The sequence below is a fragment of the Elaeis guineensis genome, chromosome 1, assembly GCF_000442705.2.
Source record: "Elaeis guineensis isolate ETL-2024a chromosome 1, EG11, whole genome shotgun sequence".
Classification (NCBI taxonomy): Eukaryota; Viridiplantae; Streptophyta; class Magnoliopsida; order Arecales; family Arecaceae; genus Elaeis; species Elaeis guineensis.
In genome coordinates, this window is record NC_025993.2 from 41,383,943 (window position 1) to 41,395,816 (window position 11,874).

At 37.8% G+C, this 11,874-nt stretch overlaps 1 non-coding gene across 1 annotated transcript; it reads right to left on the reverse strand.

Moving 5' to 3' along the window:
- Window positions 1–8,426: 8,426 nt before the first annotated feature.
- LOC140854943 (small nucleolar RNA R71) lies at window positions 8,427–8,532 on the reverse strand. The gene has a single exon (XR_012138037.1). It is a non-coding gene; the product is annotated as a small nucleolar RNA R71 (small nucleolar RNA).
- Window positions 8,533–11,874: the final 3,342 nt, after the last annotated feature.

An 11,874-nucleotide genomic window follows, 5' to 3' on the forward strand; every position in this document is an offset into this window, starting at 1 on the left:
GCTCACAAAAATGAAACTTTTCAAATTTTCACGAAATTTCATCGAAAAGTCACTAATGAAAAAGGGTTTTCAATTCAAAATATTAGAAGTGATCATGGAACAGAATTTGAAAATCATGACTTTGAAAATTTTTGTGATGAAAATGGAATTGGCCACAACTTCTCTGCTCCTAGGACACCCCAACAAAATGGGATAGTTGAAAGGAAAAATAGAACCTTAGAAGAAATGGCCCGTACCATGCTCTGTGAAAGCAACCTTCCAAAATATTTTTGGGCGGAAGCTATTAACACAGCATGTTACATTTTAAATCGTGCTTTAATAAGACAATTTTTAAAGAAAACCCCCTATGAACTTTGGAAAGGAAGAAAACCAAATATTGCCTATTTTCATGTTTTTGGTTGCCGATGTTTTGTATTAAATAATGGCAAAGAAAAACTTGGTAAATTTGATGCAAAATCAGATGAAGCAATCCTTCTAGGTTACTCCTCCACTAGTAAAGCATTTAGAGTGTTCAACAAAAGAACCTTTGTAGTTGAGGAGTTCATACATGTTGTCTTTGATGAATCTAACGATCTTCCTTCAAGGAAGAATGAGGGTATTGATGATGCAGATCCACTAATAGAAGGTATGAAGGAGATCACTCTGAAAGATTCAGCAACTCCAGAAGACAAGGATCAAGAAGATGAACAAAATGAGAAAGGTGAAGAAATTCAAGAACAACCTCAAGGTACAAATGACTTACCCAAGGAATGGAGGTATGTTCACAACCACCTTAAGGAATTAATTATCGGTGATCCTATGCATGGGGTAAAAACACGTTCTTCACTTAGAGATGTACTTAATCATTGTGCTTTTGTATCTCAACTTGAACCTAAAACTTTTGAAGAAGCTGAAAATGATCATAACTGGATTAATGCTATGCAAGAAGAACTCAGTCAATTTGAAAGAAATAATGTTTGGACCTTAGTGAAAAGACCTAAAGATTATTCAATAATTGGCACAAAATGGGTCTTTAGAAACAAATTAGATGAGCATGGAAATGTAATTAGAAATAAAGCAAGACTGGTTGCTAAGGGATATAATCAAGAAGAAGGAATTGATTTTGATGAAACCTTTGCACCTGTTGCTAGATTAGAAGCCATTAGACTTCTACTTGCTTATGCTTGCTTTATGAAATTCAAACTATTTCAAATGGATGTTAAAAGTGTATTTTTAAATGGATATATTTCTGAAGAAGTATATGTAGAACAACCCCCTGGATTTGAAAATCATGCTTTTCCCAATCATGTCTTTAGATTAAATAAAGCTTTATATGGTCTAAAACAAGCACCTAGAGCATGGTATGAAAGGCTAAGCAAATTTCTACTAAATAATGGTTTCTCAAGAGGCAATGTGGATACAACTCTATTTATTAAAAGAAACCAAAATGATATGCTAATTATACAAATTTATGTTGATGACATAATTTTTGGGTCTACTAATGAATCCCTTTGTCAAGACTTTGCTAAGCTTATGCAGGGAGAGTTCGAGATGAGCATGATGGGAGAACTCACCTTCTTCCTCGGACTCCAAATCAAACAATCAAAAGAGGAAATCTCCATCACCCAAAGCAAGTACACCAAGGAACTACTCAAAAGATTTGGAATGGAGAACTGCAAACCAATTGGCACACCAATGAGTCCCTCATGTAAGCTTGACAAGGATGATGAAGGTAAAAGCGTAGACTTAAAATACTATAGAGGTATGATTGGCTCATTATTATATTTAACTGCAAGTAGGCCTGATATCATGTTTAGTGTTTGCTTATGTGCAAGATATCAATCTAATCCTAAGGAATCTCATTTGAATGCTGTTAAAAGAATCCTTAGATGGTACACAAACTATAGGGTTATGGTACTCTAAGGACTCACAAATTAATTTGTTAGGATATTCTGATGCTGATTTTGCTGGATGTAAATTAGATAGAAAAAGCACAAGTGGAACTTGCCAATTTCTTGGAGTTAACCTAATCTCATGGCTTAGCAAGAAACAAAATTCGGTAGCACTGTCTACGGCTGAGGCCGAATACATTGCAGCCGGAAGTTGTTGTGCTCAAATCTTGTGGATTAAGCAACAACTCAAAGATTTTGGAATCAAACTTAATGAAACACCAATAAAATGTGATAATACAAGTGCTATAAATCTATCTAAAAATCCAATACAACACTCAAGATCTAAACATATCGAGATAAGACATCATTTTATAAGAGAACATGTTCAAAACAAAAATATAATTCTTGAATATGTTTGCACTGAAAATCAATTAGCTGATATCTTTACAAAGGCCCTTAGTGAGGAAAGATTCTGTGAAATTAGGAGAAATCTAGGAATTCTAGATCCATTTGTCTGAAATTTCTCAATTTCCAAAGAATAGATGTCAAAAACTCTTAGAGCTCAATTTTCAACATCTATCCTGGTCCCAAAAGCTCAGGTTTATCACTCTAAAAACTTATCATTGAGCAAAATTCTTTCTCCCAAAATTTTGAATTTTTCTGGAATTTATTTGCATTTTTCCTGATTTTCTGAACTTCATGAGTCGACCCCCATGAGTCGACTCAATGGCAAACTTGTAAATCCCACCAACTTCCATCGGGTTCATTGTTTTTAAAACGGGAAACCTTGTTTATGAGACGACTCATCTTCTCGTCGTCTTCCTTCCGAAAGCCGTCCTCTCCAACTCTTTTTGCTCCAAATCCAAGGATCAATTCTGAGGCAATTCTCCCTCCTCCTCTCCACCAAAAATCGCCTCCTTGAAAAGGATTTTTCTGTGCTTTCTCGCAGTGTTAGGCGCGGGTGGAACGTGCCCTAGAACTTCACCGTTCATTCAAAATCTACTTCTTTTCTCCACCAAAATTCTTCTTTACTCTTTTGTGATCCCTCCTCCACTGAATTCAAGTCTTCTTGTCTGCTACCTTATTGGATATGGCTCCAAAGATGAAACTTCCCCAAAGAAGGAAATCAATCCGAGAGCCTGAGGAAATTGTCCGAAAGAAAAGGCATGCTCAGTCTTCCACTGTTCCCAATCCAGTTTTAGTACCTGCTCAAGGTCCCTCTCAACCCTCCATAAGCCCCAGTGTAAATCTTCTTTCTGATAGAAAAGTAGAAACCGGGAAAAATATAGATTTTCGGTTCTTTGAGAAAGAAGGCTTTACTTTTGCTACCAAGATCAAAAATCAAGGATGGGAACTTTATTGCTCTCTTAAGGAAGTCACCTATGTTGATCTAGTCAGAGAGTTCTACCAGAACCTAAATTATGGAAACGGGTCTGTGACTTCAACTGTAAAGGAGATTGACATCTGTTTGGATTCTAGGATATTGGGAGAGATACTTCAGTTGCCTAGTGAAGGATACTCATATTTGGAACTCCCAATTAAAGAAGAAGGGATCAGAATTATCTTAGGAGAAGATTTTTCAGGAAGTTTAAACAGATTGGAAGCAAAGCTACTGTCCATTGAGATGAGGGTCCTGCATCAGATTGTGACAAAACTATTCTTTCCTAGGAGTGGTAGACATGACTTACTATCTGGCAGAGATGTATGTGTCATGTTTCATATCATCACTCAGACCCCCCTAAACCTCCCTACACTTATGATAGAGGCCATGAGAGAAACTTTGAACAGATCCAAGGCACACTTGCCTTATGGTATGGCCCTTACTAGAGTTTTTAGGAGGTTTGGAGTTAGCTGTGAGGGGGAGACACCTACCAAGCTCTCACATGTGGACACTTTCAACCAACACAGCCTGCACCGAATGGGAATTACAAAGACTGTTGATGGTTGGATCAAGGGCTCTGAAGAAAGAGCTGAGGAGAGAGCTGAGGAAAGAGCTGAAGACAGAACTGAAGGCAGAGTAGAAGAAGAAGGTCCATCTTCTCCTGTACATGATTTCAGGGCAGCTTCACCAGATACCCAGTTCATTCATGATACTGAGGCTGGCCCTTCTGAGTTTACTAGGATGCCCACACCAGTGTATCAGCCAGAGAGCAGAGCACCTCATTCAGAGTTCAGACTGGCTGACGATCAGATCGAGCATATATCTCAGCGTGTGGTTTCTTTGTTGTCTAGCCAGTGGAGTAGTACTTCTTTTGCACCTGGAGCTACTTCTTCTGATCAGACCATTACTCCCCACATCTCCACTATATTTCAGATGTTTTCAGATCAGTCCGTCAGGATACAGCAGCTTGAGGATACAGTCTGGAGACTTACTGGGAGAGTTCTTGACTTGCAGGGGCAAGTCCTTGCATTGGCCCATCCCCAGCCACAGGAGTCTACCATTGAGGTCACAGACCTCACTGCAGAGGCTGGCAGGCTCAGAGGAGCACTAGAAGGTGGATATGAGCTACTGAGGAAAGAGATCAGAGGATCGAGTGAGCATGCTACCACCCAGTTCACTGCTCTACTTCAATCTATTTCCAGAGCACTGAACGTCCTTGATTCTATTAGACTCACCCTTTCTGTTCAGTCCCTAGCATCTCAGCGTTCTCAGCCACCCAGTTCATCTCGTTCTCCTGCTCGTGGCAGAGGCAGACGGGGTAGAGGACGCACTTCTGATCCATCATCTTCTCATACTATATCTGATGACTCTGATCATTGACTTATCTAGATCTTAGGAGTTAGTATCTTGTTCTAGGATCTATACCTTGGGGCCATGTATTGACATTTAGCTGGTTGAATTCTATGTATTGAAACAATTATGATTTTAATGGAATCATCTTTTACCTATATTTCTACCTCTTTGTAATGATTATATTTTGGTTATATTTCAATCTCTGATACATCTGTTGAAATATTATCTTCTCCTTATTGTTGTTTGCTATTGATAATTGCTATATTAAGGGGGAGCAAACATCTGTGAAAAACTCTAAAGAGGAAGAAATTAAAGAATATTTTCAGAAAAGGAAAAGAAAGAGTTAACTATGTTTGATGATGTCAAAAAGGGGGAGAAATTAAAATTAAACAAAAATTGAAATTAGACAAAAAGCAAAACCCTAAATTATGAAAAAAAAGGGGGAGAAATTAAATTAAAACAAATATTGAAGAAATTAAACAAATATTGGAAAAATTAGATAAAAACAAGGATTGAAAGATTAAACAAAACTTTGAGAAATTTTGGTATCGAAATTTGGTATCAGACAGAGAAATTTGGTATCAGACAGAACTTTAATCCATCAAAAGCAAAATCATGAGTAAAATGCAAATAAGTATTTTTTATATATATGCTCTGATATTCAAACTTGTTTTTGAAATTTTACTCACCTTGAGACATCAATAAGAAATTTGTTTTACTCTGATACATCCTACAATTTCTTTCAACTTGATCTGATACATGATAACATTTGATCCGATACAGTGTGAAGGTTTCTCTAAAATATTATAACATTTGCTCTGATACTGTATGAAATTTTCTCTGATACATTAAAAATTTTCTTGCTCTGATACATTATAAAATCTTTTCTGATATCATTGTAAAAATTATTTTTGCTCTGATACATAGAAAAAGTTATTTATCTTCTCTTGCTCTGAAATATCTTGAACTCAAAATGATCTAATATCCTTTTCAAATCTTTAAGAAAATGGACAAACTATTTTTGCATTTATATTACATGCCAAAAGAATCATACTCTTTTCAAGCATATACACCCATAATGGATTCTTTTGAAATTAATGCATTAACATAAATATTTTTGTTCATATGTTTTGTGATCATCAAAAAGGGGGAGATTGTTGCTCCTAGATTGATTTTGATGATTACAAAGCAGATTGAAGGGATACAAACAATTGAAAAAGTCCTTATGCTCTTCAAGGGCAAAATCGTAATTTTGCTAAAATCCTGATTTGATAATATCATTTGGTAGAACAAATGATTTGAAATCTATTGGTGAAAATTTTATTGTGTTTGGACTAATATTTTTGAAGTTATGAAGGTTTGAAGTGCATGAGTCGACTCATGAGTCAACTCATGGCACTATGAGCTGAATGGCACGAAAAAATTCCCATGGCACGCTGGATTTTTGGCTTGGCACGACCTGTGAGTCGACTCATGAGTCGACCCACAAGGCATGAGTCGACTCATGAGTCGACCCCTGCTGATTTGAGCCGAAAAATTCAGAAATCAGATCTTCTGGTCTGTTGCAACAGAAGTCGACTCATGAGTCGACTCCTGAAGCATGAGTCGACTCATGAGTCGACCCCTGCGACGGGAAATGTCAGCAACGGCTATTTTTTTTGCCCGTTTTAATTGCCATTTATGCTTCCTAAAAATCCTCTAACGGCTCTTTATCTGCCTAAATTGTTTTCTCTTGCTTCTAATGCTACAAAATGCTTTAAATGATGAAAGAAATTGCAGATTAAATAGCGGATCAAACGTGAAATCAAATGTGAAGAAAAGAGAGGAAAAAGAGAAGAACAGAAGAGAGGATCCGAAATTTGCAAGAAAAAGCCTAAGATCAACGAAATATCCATAGAGAAAAAGAGAGAGGATCCACAATATACCAGAGAGATTGTGAAAGAGAAAAGAAAGATCTTTCAAGGAGAGAATTCTTCACGCCTATCGTTTCAACCTTGATCTAGAGATCGTTCAAAGCTTTCAAGAGATCTTCAATCAACAATCAACCTCTTCTCAAGCGTTCAACCGTTCATTCATCTTGAGAAAATCTGAAAAAAGGGGTTCTTCATTTGAGTAAAGCTTTTATTGTTATATTTGCTCATTTAAGGAGCTGTTATTGTATTCATCTGTGCTCTAATTATTCTTACTCTTTGTGAGTTTTTGCTCTTGTTTTTGGAGGATTTCCAAAACAAGGAAAGGTTGATCCGAACCTGAAATCGGAGTGTTTTGGGTTGGCTTGTACCCGGGAAACAAGTGTTCTAGCTTGGGATAGCTAGGGTCGGAGTTTCCGACGTCTTGTATTCTAGCTTGGGATAGCTAGTGTCGGAGTTTCCGACGTTTTGTATTCGGGTTGAATACAAAGGATAGTGGATTGAAATTCCCAAGTGGGATCTTGGGGAGTGGACGTAGGTGCAAGGTTAGCACCGAACCACTATAAATCCTTGTGTTTGTGGTGTGCTTTATCGCTTTATCTTATTTCTTTATTATATCCTTGCAATACTGCTTTAGTTAATTAATATTGATTTAAAGCCATTGTTTTGTTCTTCATAAGTTATCTGTTGGGCTTAAAATTTTTAGAAACCCAATTCACCCCCCCTCTTGGGTTGCATAGCTGGGCAACATCAATTAATTTTAAAATCCACTTAACATGTTTGGACATCTTTTTCTTTTGCATTGCATATTTTCATACAAACAAAAATCTTAAGGGCCAAATCCTAATCAACATAAGGTGGGGATTTCATCACCCTTCCTTGGCCCACAAATCACCACCTTGCAATTATATTGACCTAAACTTCTAATTTAAAATCGATTAGACGTTGACCCTGAAGAATCCTCGAGCTCAATAGGACAGAACCCTAAAAGTTAGACCGGATTCAGGTTAGTCAGTTTAACTAGTGTCTAGAAAAGTGGTTCAGAGATTATGTTTTGAAGGAAGGTGGTTCATTAATTAGTTCCGTTCGCTAACCTGACCAACACAGTTGGTGTCTAAGAAAAGCAACGGGGGGACCCCCACCAACCTTACACTTACCTGGCCAGTTGAGTGGCTAGTCTGCTACTTGGAGTGCTTGAAGGTGACCTTGGCAGTTAGGAGCTGTCTAGATCTAGGATAACCCATAGATAGGATTGATTGAACCACTTGATTATTGACTAAAAATATCAAATCTAATTAATTCTTCTCTATCTTCTTAGCATTAGAACTCCTTAGGTTCTCTTCTTTAGAATTCTTTTTCCTCCTCCTACTCTCCTCTTCTCTTTCAAAAAAAAAAAAACTTATTGAAATTAAAACTCGATGAGATCTTTTGTGTGCATGCTAGGACGTCGATCATTACAACCTGATTTACACCCATTAGACCTAGAGCTATAAAAAATGATTCGAATAAACCAAATCAAAACCATGGATCCAAGACAAGAGACTGACCCACCATGACAATTGAGAGAGTATTTTACTCCCTCATCTTATACTTACTCGTCATGTATCCAGCCTCCTCCTGTGGAGGTGGCACAATACGAAATCAAGTCCAGCATTATTCAAATACTTTCATCATTCTATGGACTGATGAATGAGGATCCGTATAAACACTTGGATGAATTTCTTGAAATATGCTCCATAGTAAAAATCCAAAACTTCTTTAATGATGCCCTCAGGTTGAAATTGTTTCCTTTTTCACTTAAGGACAAAGCTAAGCATTGATTAAACTCCCTAAATTCCATAATCATTTCAACTTGGGACCATCTTCAGAGAGAATTCTTCAAGAAATACTTTCCAATTGAAAAAATAAATCAAATTTAAAAAGCTATCACTAGTTTTTTCCAATTGGATGGTGAACTTTTTCATGAGACATAGGAAAGGTTAAGAGATCTTATTCGTAAATACCCTCACCACGCTATCCCCAAATGGCAACTTGTTCAGTGTTTCTACGATGGTCTATCGGAGAAACACCGACAAATGATCAATGCATCGTGTGGTGGGACATTCATGCTAAAGAGTGAGGACGAGGCTTGGCAGTTCTTTGAAATACTTAGTGAGAACTCCCTACATCACATGTCTGCCATCTCTAGAGAACAACCCATATCTCAGTAGAAAAGAGGTGAAATCTATCAGATTGGAAATGTTATGGATATCCACAGTAAGGTAGATGAGTTGTCCCAAAAATTAGACCATCTTCTGAATACCAGACACTCTTCGATTCTACCTAATCTAGTGCAAGATGTTGTGCATTGTGTACAAGTCCGACTCATTTTGTTAGTAAATGTCCAACCGCATCTCAATTTTCTGAATTTGTGCATGAGCAGGTCCAGCAAACTCAAGCCCAACAAGCTCGTAGATCAGAAAATGATCCATATTCGAACACTTATAACCCCGACTGGAGAAACCACCCAAATTTTTTTTGGAGATTACAACCAGTGGTTGGCCCTGCTGTACCTAGATCAAATTATCAGGACCCGACATATAGGCATGGACCATACCATCAGTTTCAAAATACTCCTCAACCATCTATCACTGGTCATAGCTCAGCTTTTGAGGATAAGGTTCTAAAAGTGCTAGAACGATTAGAAGTCAACACCCAGACCCTTAACTCCCACACGCAATCCATTGCTAAGCTAGAGACCCAAATAGGTCAACTAGCAACCGCAGTCAGTAGGAGAGAAGGAGAAAAATTATCTAGCCAATTTGAGAGCAATCCGAGAGGATAATTCATGGTTGAGAGCTCTAATACTCCAGATATCTTTTCTGAACACGTCAAATCAATCATGACTCTCAAAAGTGGAAAGGTCATTGAACATATGAGTAAAATCAATGAGACCGACCCTAGACCTCTGACTAAGCCCAAATCACCTAAGAGCAAGGAGGACACAAAAGTAGAAAAGAGACCAATTACATCAGAATCACCTTACTTGCCTAAAGCCCCATTTTTGAGTGCCTTAAAAGCCCCCACTCTTGTGGATAAGAAAGGAGGAAGACTTAATGAGATGTTGGAATTATTTAAGCAAGTCCAAATTAATCTCCCCCTTCTAGATGCAATCAAACCGGTCCCAGCTTATGCAAAATTTTTGAAAAAATTATGCACCCAGAAATGTAAATCTCGATCACAACTCTCAAAGAAAGTATGCCTCACCGAACGAGCTAGCTCTGTATTCCAGCACGCTATCCCTCCAAAGCTTAAAGATCCAGATACCCCTACCATTTCTTGCATTATAGGAGACCTTCACATCGAACAAGCTCTCCTAGATCTAGGGCGAGTGTGAACCTTTTACCTAGCTCAGTTTATGAACTTTTTGGATTCAGAGAATTGAAACCCACATCGATCACTCTACAGTTAGCTGATAGATTAATTAAGACACCACATGGGATGATCAAAGATATTTTGGTCAAGGTAGATGAGTTCTATTTTTTAGTTAATTTTTTAGTCCTTGACATGGAACTGAGTGACAATCCAAGGCAAATTCTCATTATCTTAGGCAGACTCTTCCTAGCTACGGCAAATGCATGCATCAATTGTAAAACAGGAGTCATGGATGTATCATTTGGGAATAAGAAATTGAGATTAAATATGTTTAATGCATCCCAGGGACCATCAATAGATAGTTGCTTCGAGATAGATATATTCGAGGATATTATAGAGGAAGCAACATCAATGATTTTTGCACATGATTTTTGAGACACCAGTTGACGTACTTTGGAGTGGACGACTGTGATATGGAGGGAGGTAGTGAAGAAGTAAATATTTTAGTTGATACATCAAGTGATGAAACTACTCCCCATTGGATAATTAAGTATGAGCCATTGTCTGCATTAGCCAATACACCCACAGCCCCATCATTAGAATCACCACCTGCACTAGAATTAAAGCCACTTCCGGCCACACTTAAGTATGCATTCTTAGGACCTAATGACACCCTTTCGGTGATCATTGCATCAGACTTGACCCCGGATCAAGAAGCACAATTGGTTGGTGTTCTGAAGAAAAATAAAGAGGCTATCGACTGGTCCATTGCCGATCTAAAAAGAATTGACCCCTCCATCTGTATGCACCATATTCATTACGAGGCAGATGCCAAACTCCATTGAAACATACTGAGGAGACTGAACCCAAATATGCGGGAAGTAGTGAAGAAAGAGGTGGTAAAATAGTTAGATGCTAGAATCATCTACCCCATATCCGATAGTAAATGGGTCAGCCCTACTAAGTAGTACCTAAAAAAGCAGATATTACTATGGTGGAGAATGAAGAAGGTAAATTGCTTCCCACTCGCACACCATCTGGTTGGCGAGTGTGCATTGACTATAGAAAACTCAATGCCATTACTAGAAAGGATCATTTTTCATTACCCTTTGTCGATCAAATCCTAGAACGGCTAGCAGGTCAACATTTTTTTTGTTTCCTAGATGGTTATTCAGGGTACAATCAGATATCTGTATTTTCGAATGACTAAGAGAAAACCACCTTCACTTGCCCCTACGGCACTTTCACTTTTTGACGTATGCCGTTCGGACTCTACAATGCACCCGCTACATTTCAACGATGCATTTTGGCCATTTTTTCAGATATGGTGGATAAATATCTCGAAGTATTTATGGATAATTTCTCCGTATTTGGAACTACTTTTGAGGATTATCTTCATAACCTCTCCAAAGTCCTTAAGCGCTGTACGGAGATAAATTTGATTTTAAATTGGAAAAAGAGCCATTTCATGATTCGGAAAGGAATCGTATTGGGACATATTATTTTCGAAAGGAGGATTAAGGTAGATAAAGTAAAAATTGAGGTCATCTCAAAACTATACCCCCCACTTCAGTTTGACAAATACGATCTTTCTTAGGTCATGCTGGATTTTACAAACGCTTCATTAAAAATTTTTGCAAAATATCGAGACCCCTGTGCAATCTGCTGGCCAAGGATACACCATTTATTTTTAATGAAGAATGTCTATAAGCCTTCTACACGTTACGAACAGCCCTGACAATAGCACCCATAATAAAACCTCCTGATTGGTCTTTCCCATTTGAAATCATGTGTGACACTTTCGATTTTGCAATAGGGGCCATCTTAGGTCAAAGAATCAATAAGGAGCCACATGTGATCTATTATGCTAGCAAAACTCTATCCGATGCTCAATTGAACTACACTACGATAGAAAAAGAGCTACTTGCAGTGGTATTTGCCCTTGATAAATTTTGTTCATATTTGTTAGGGTCTAAGGTTCTAGTATATTCTGATCACGCGGCTT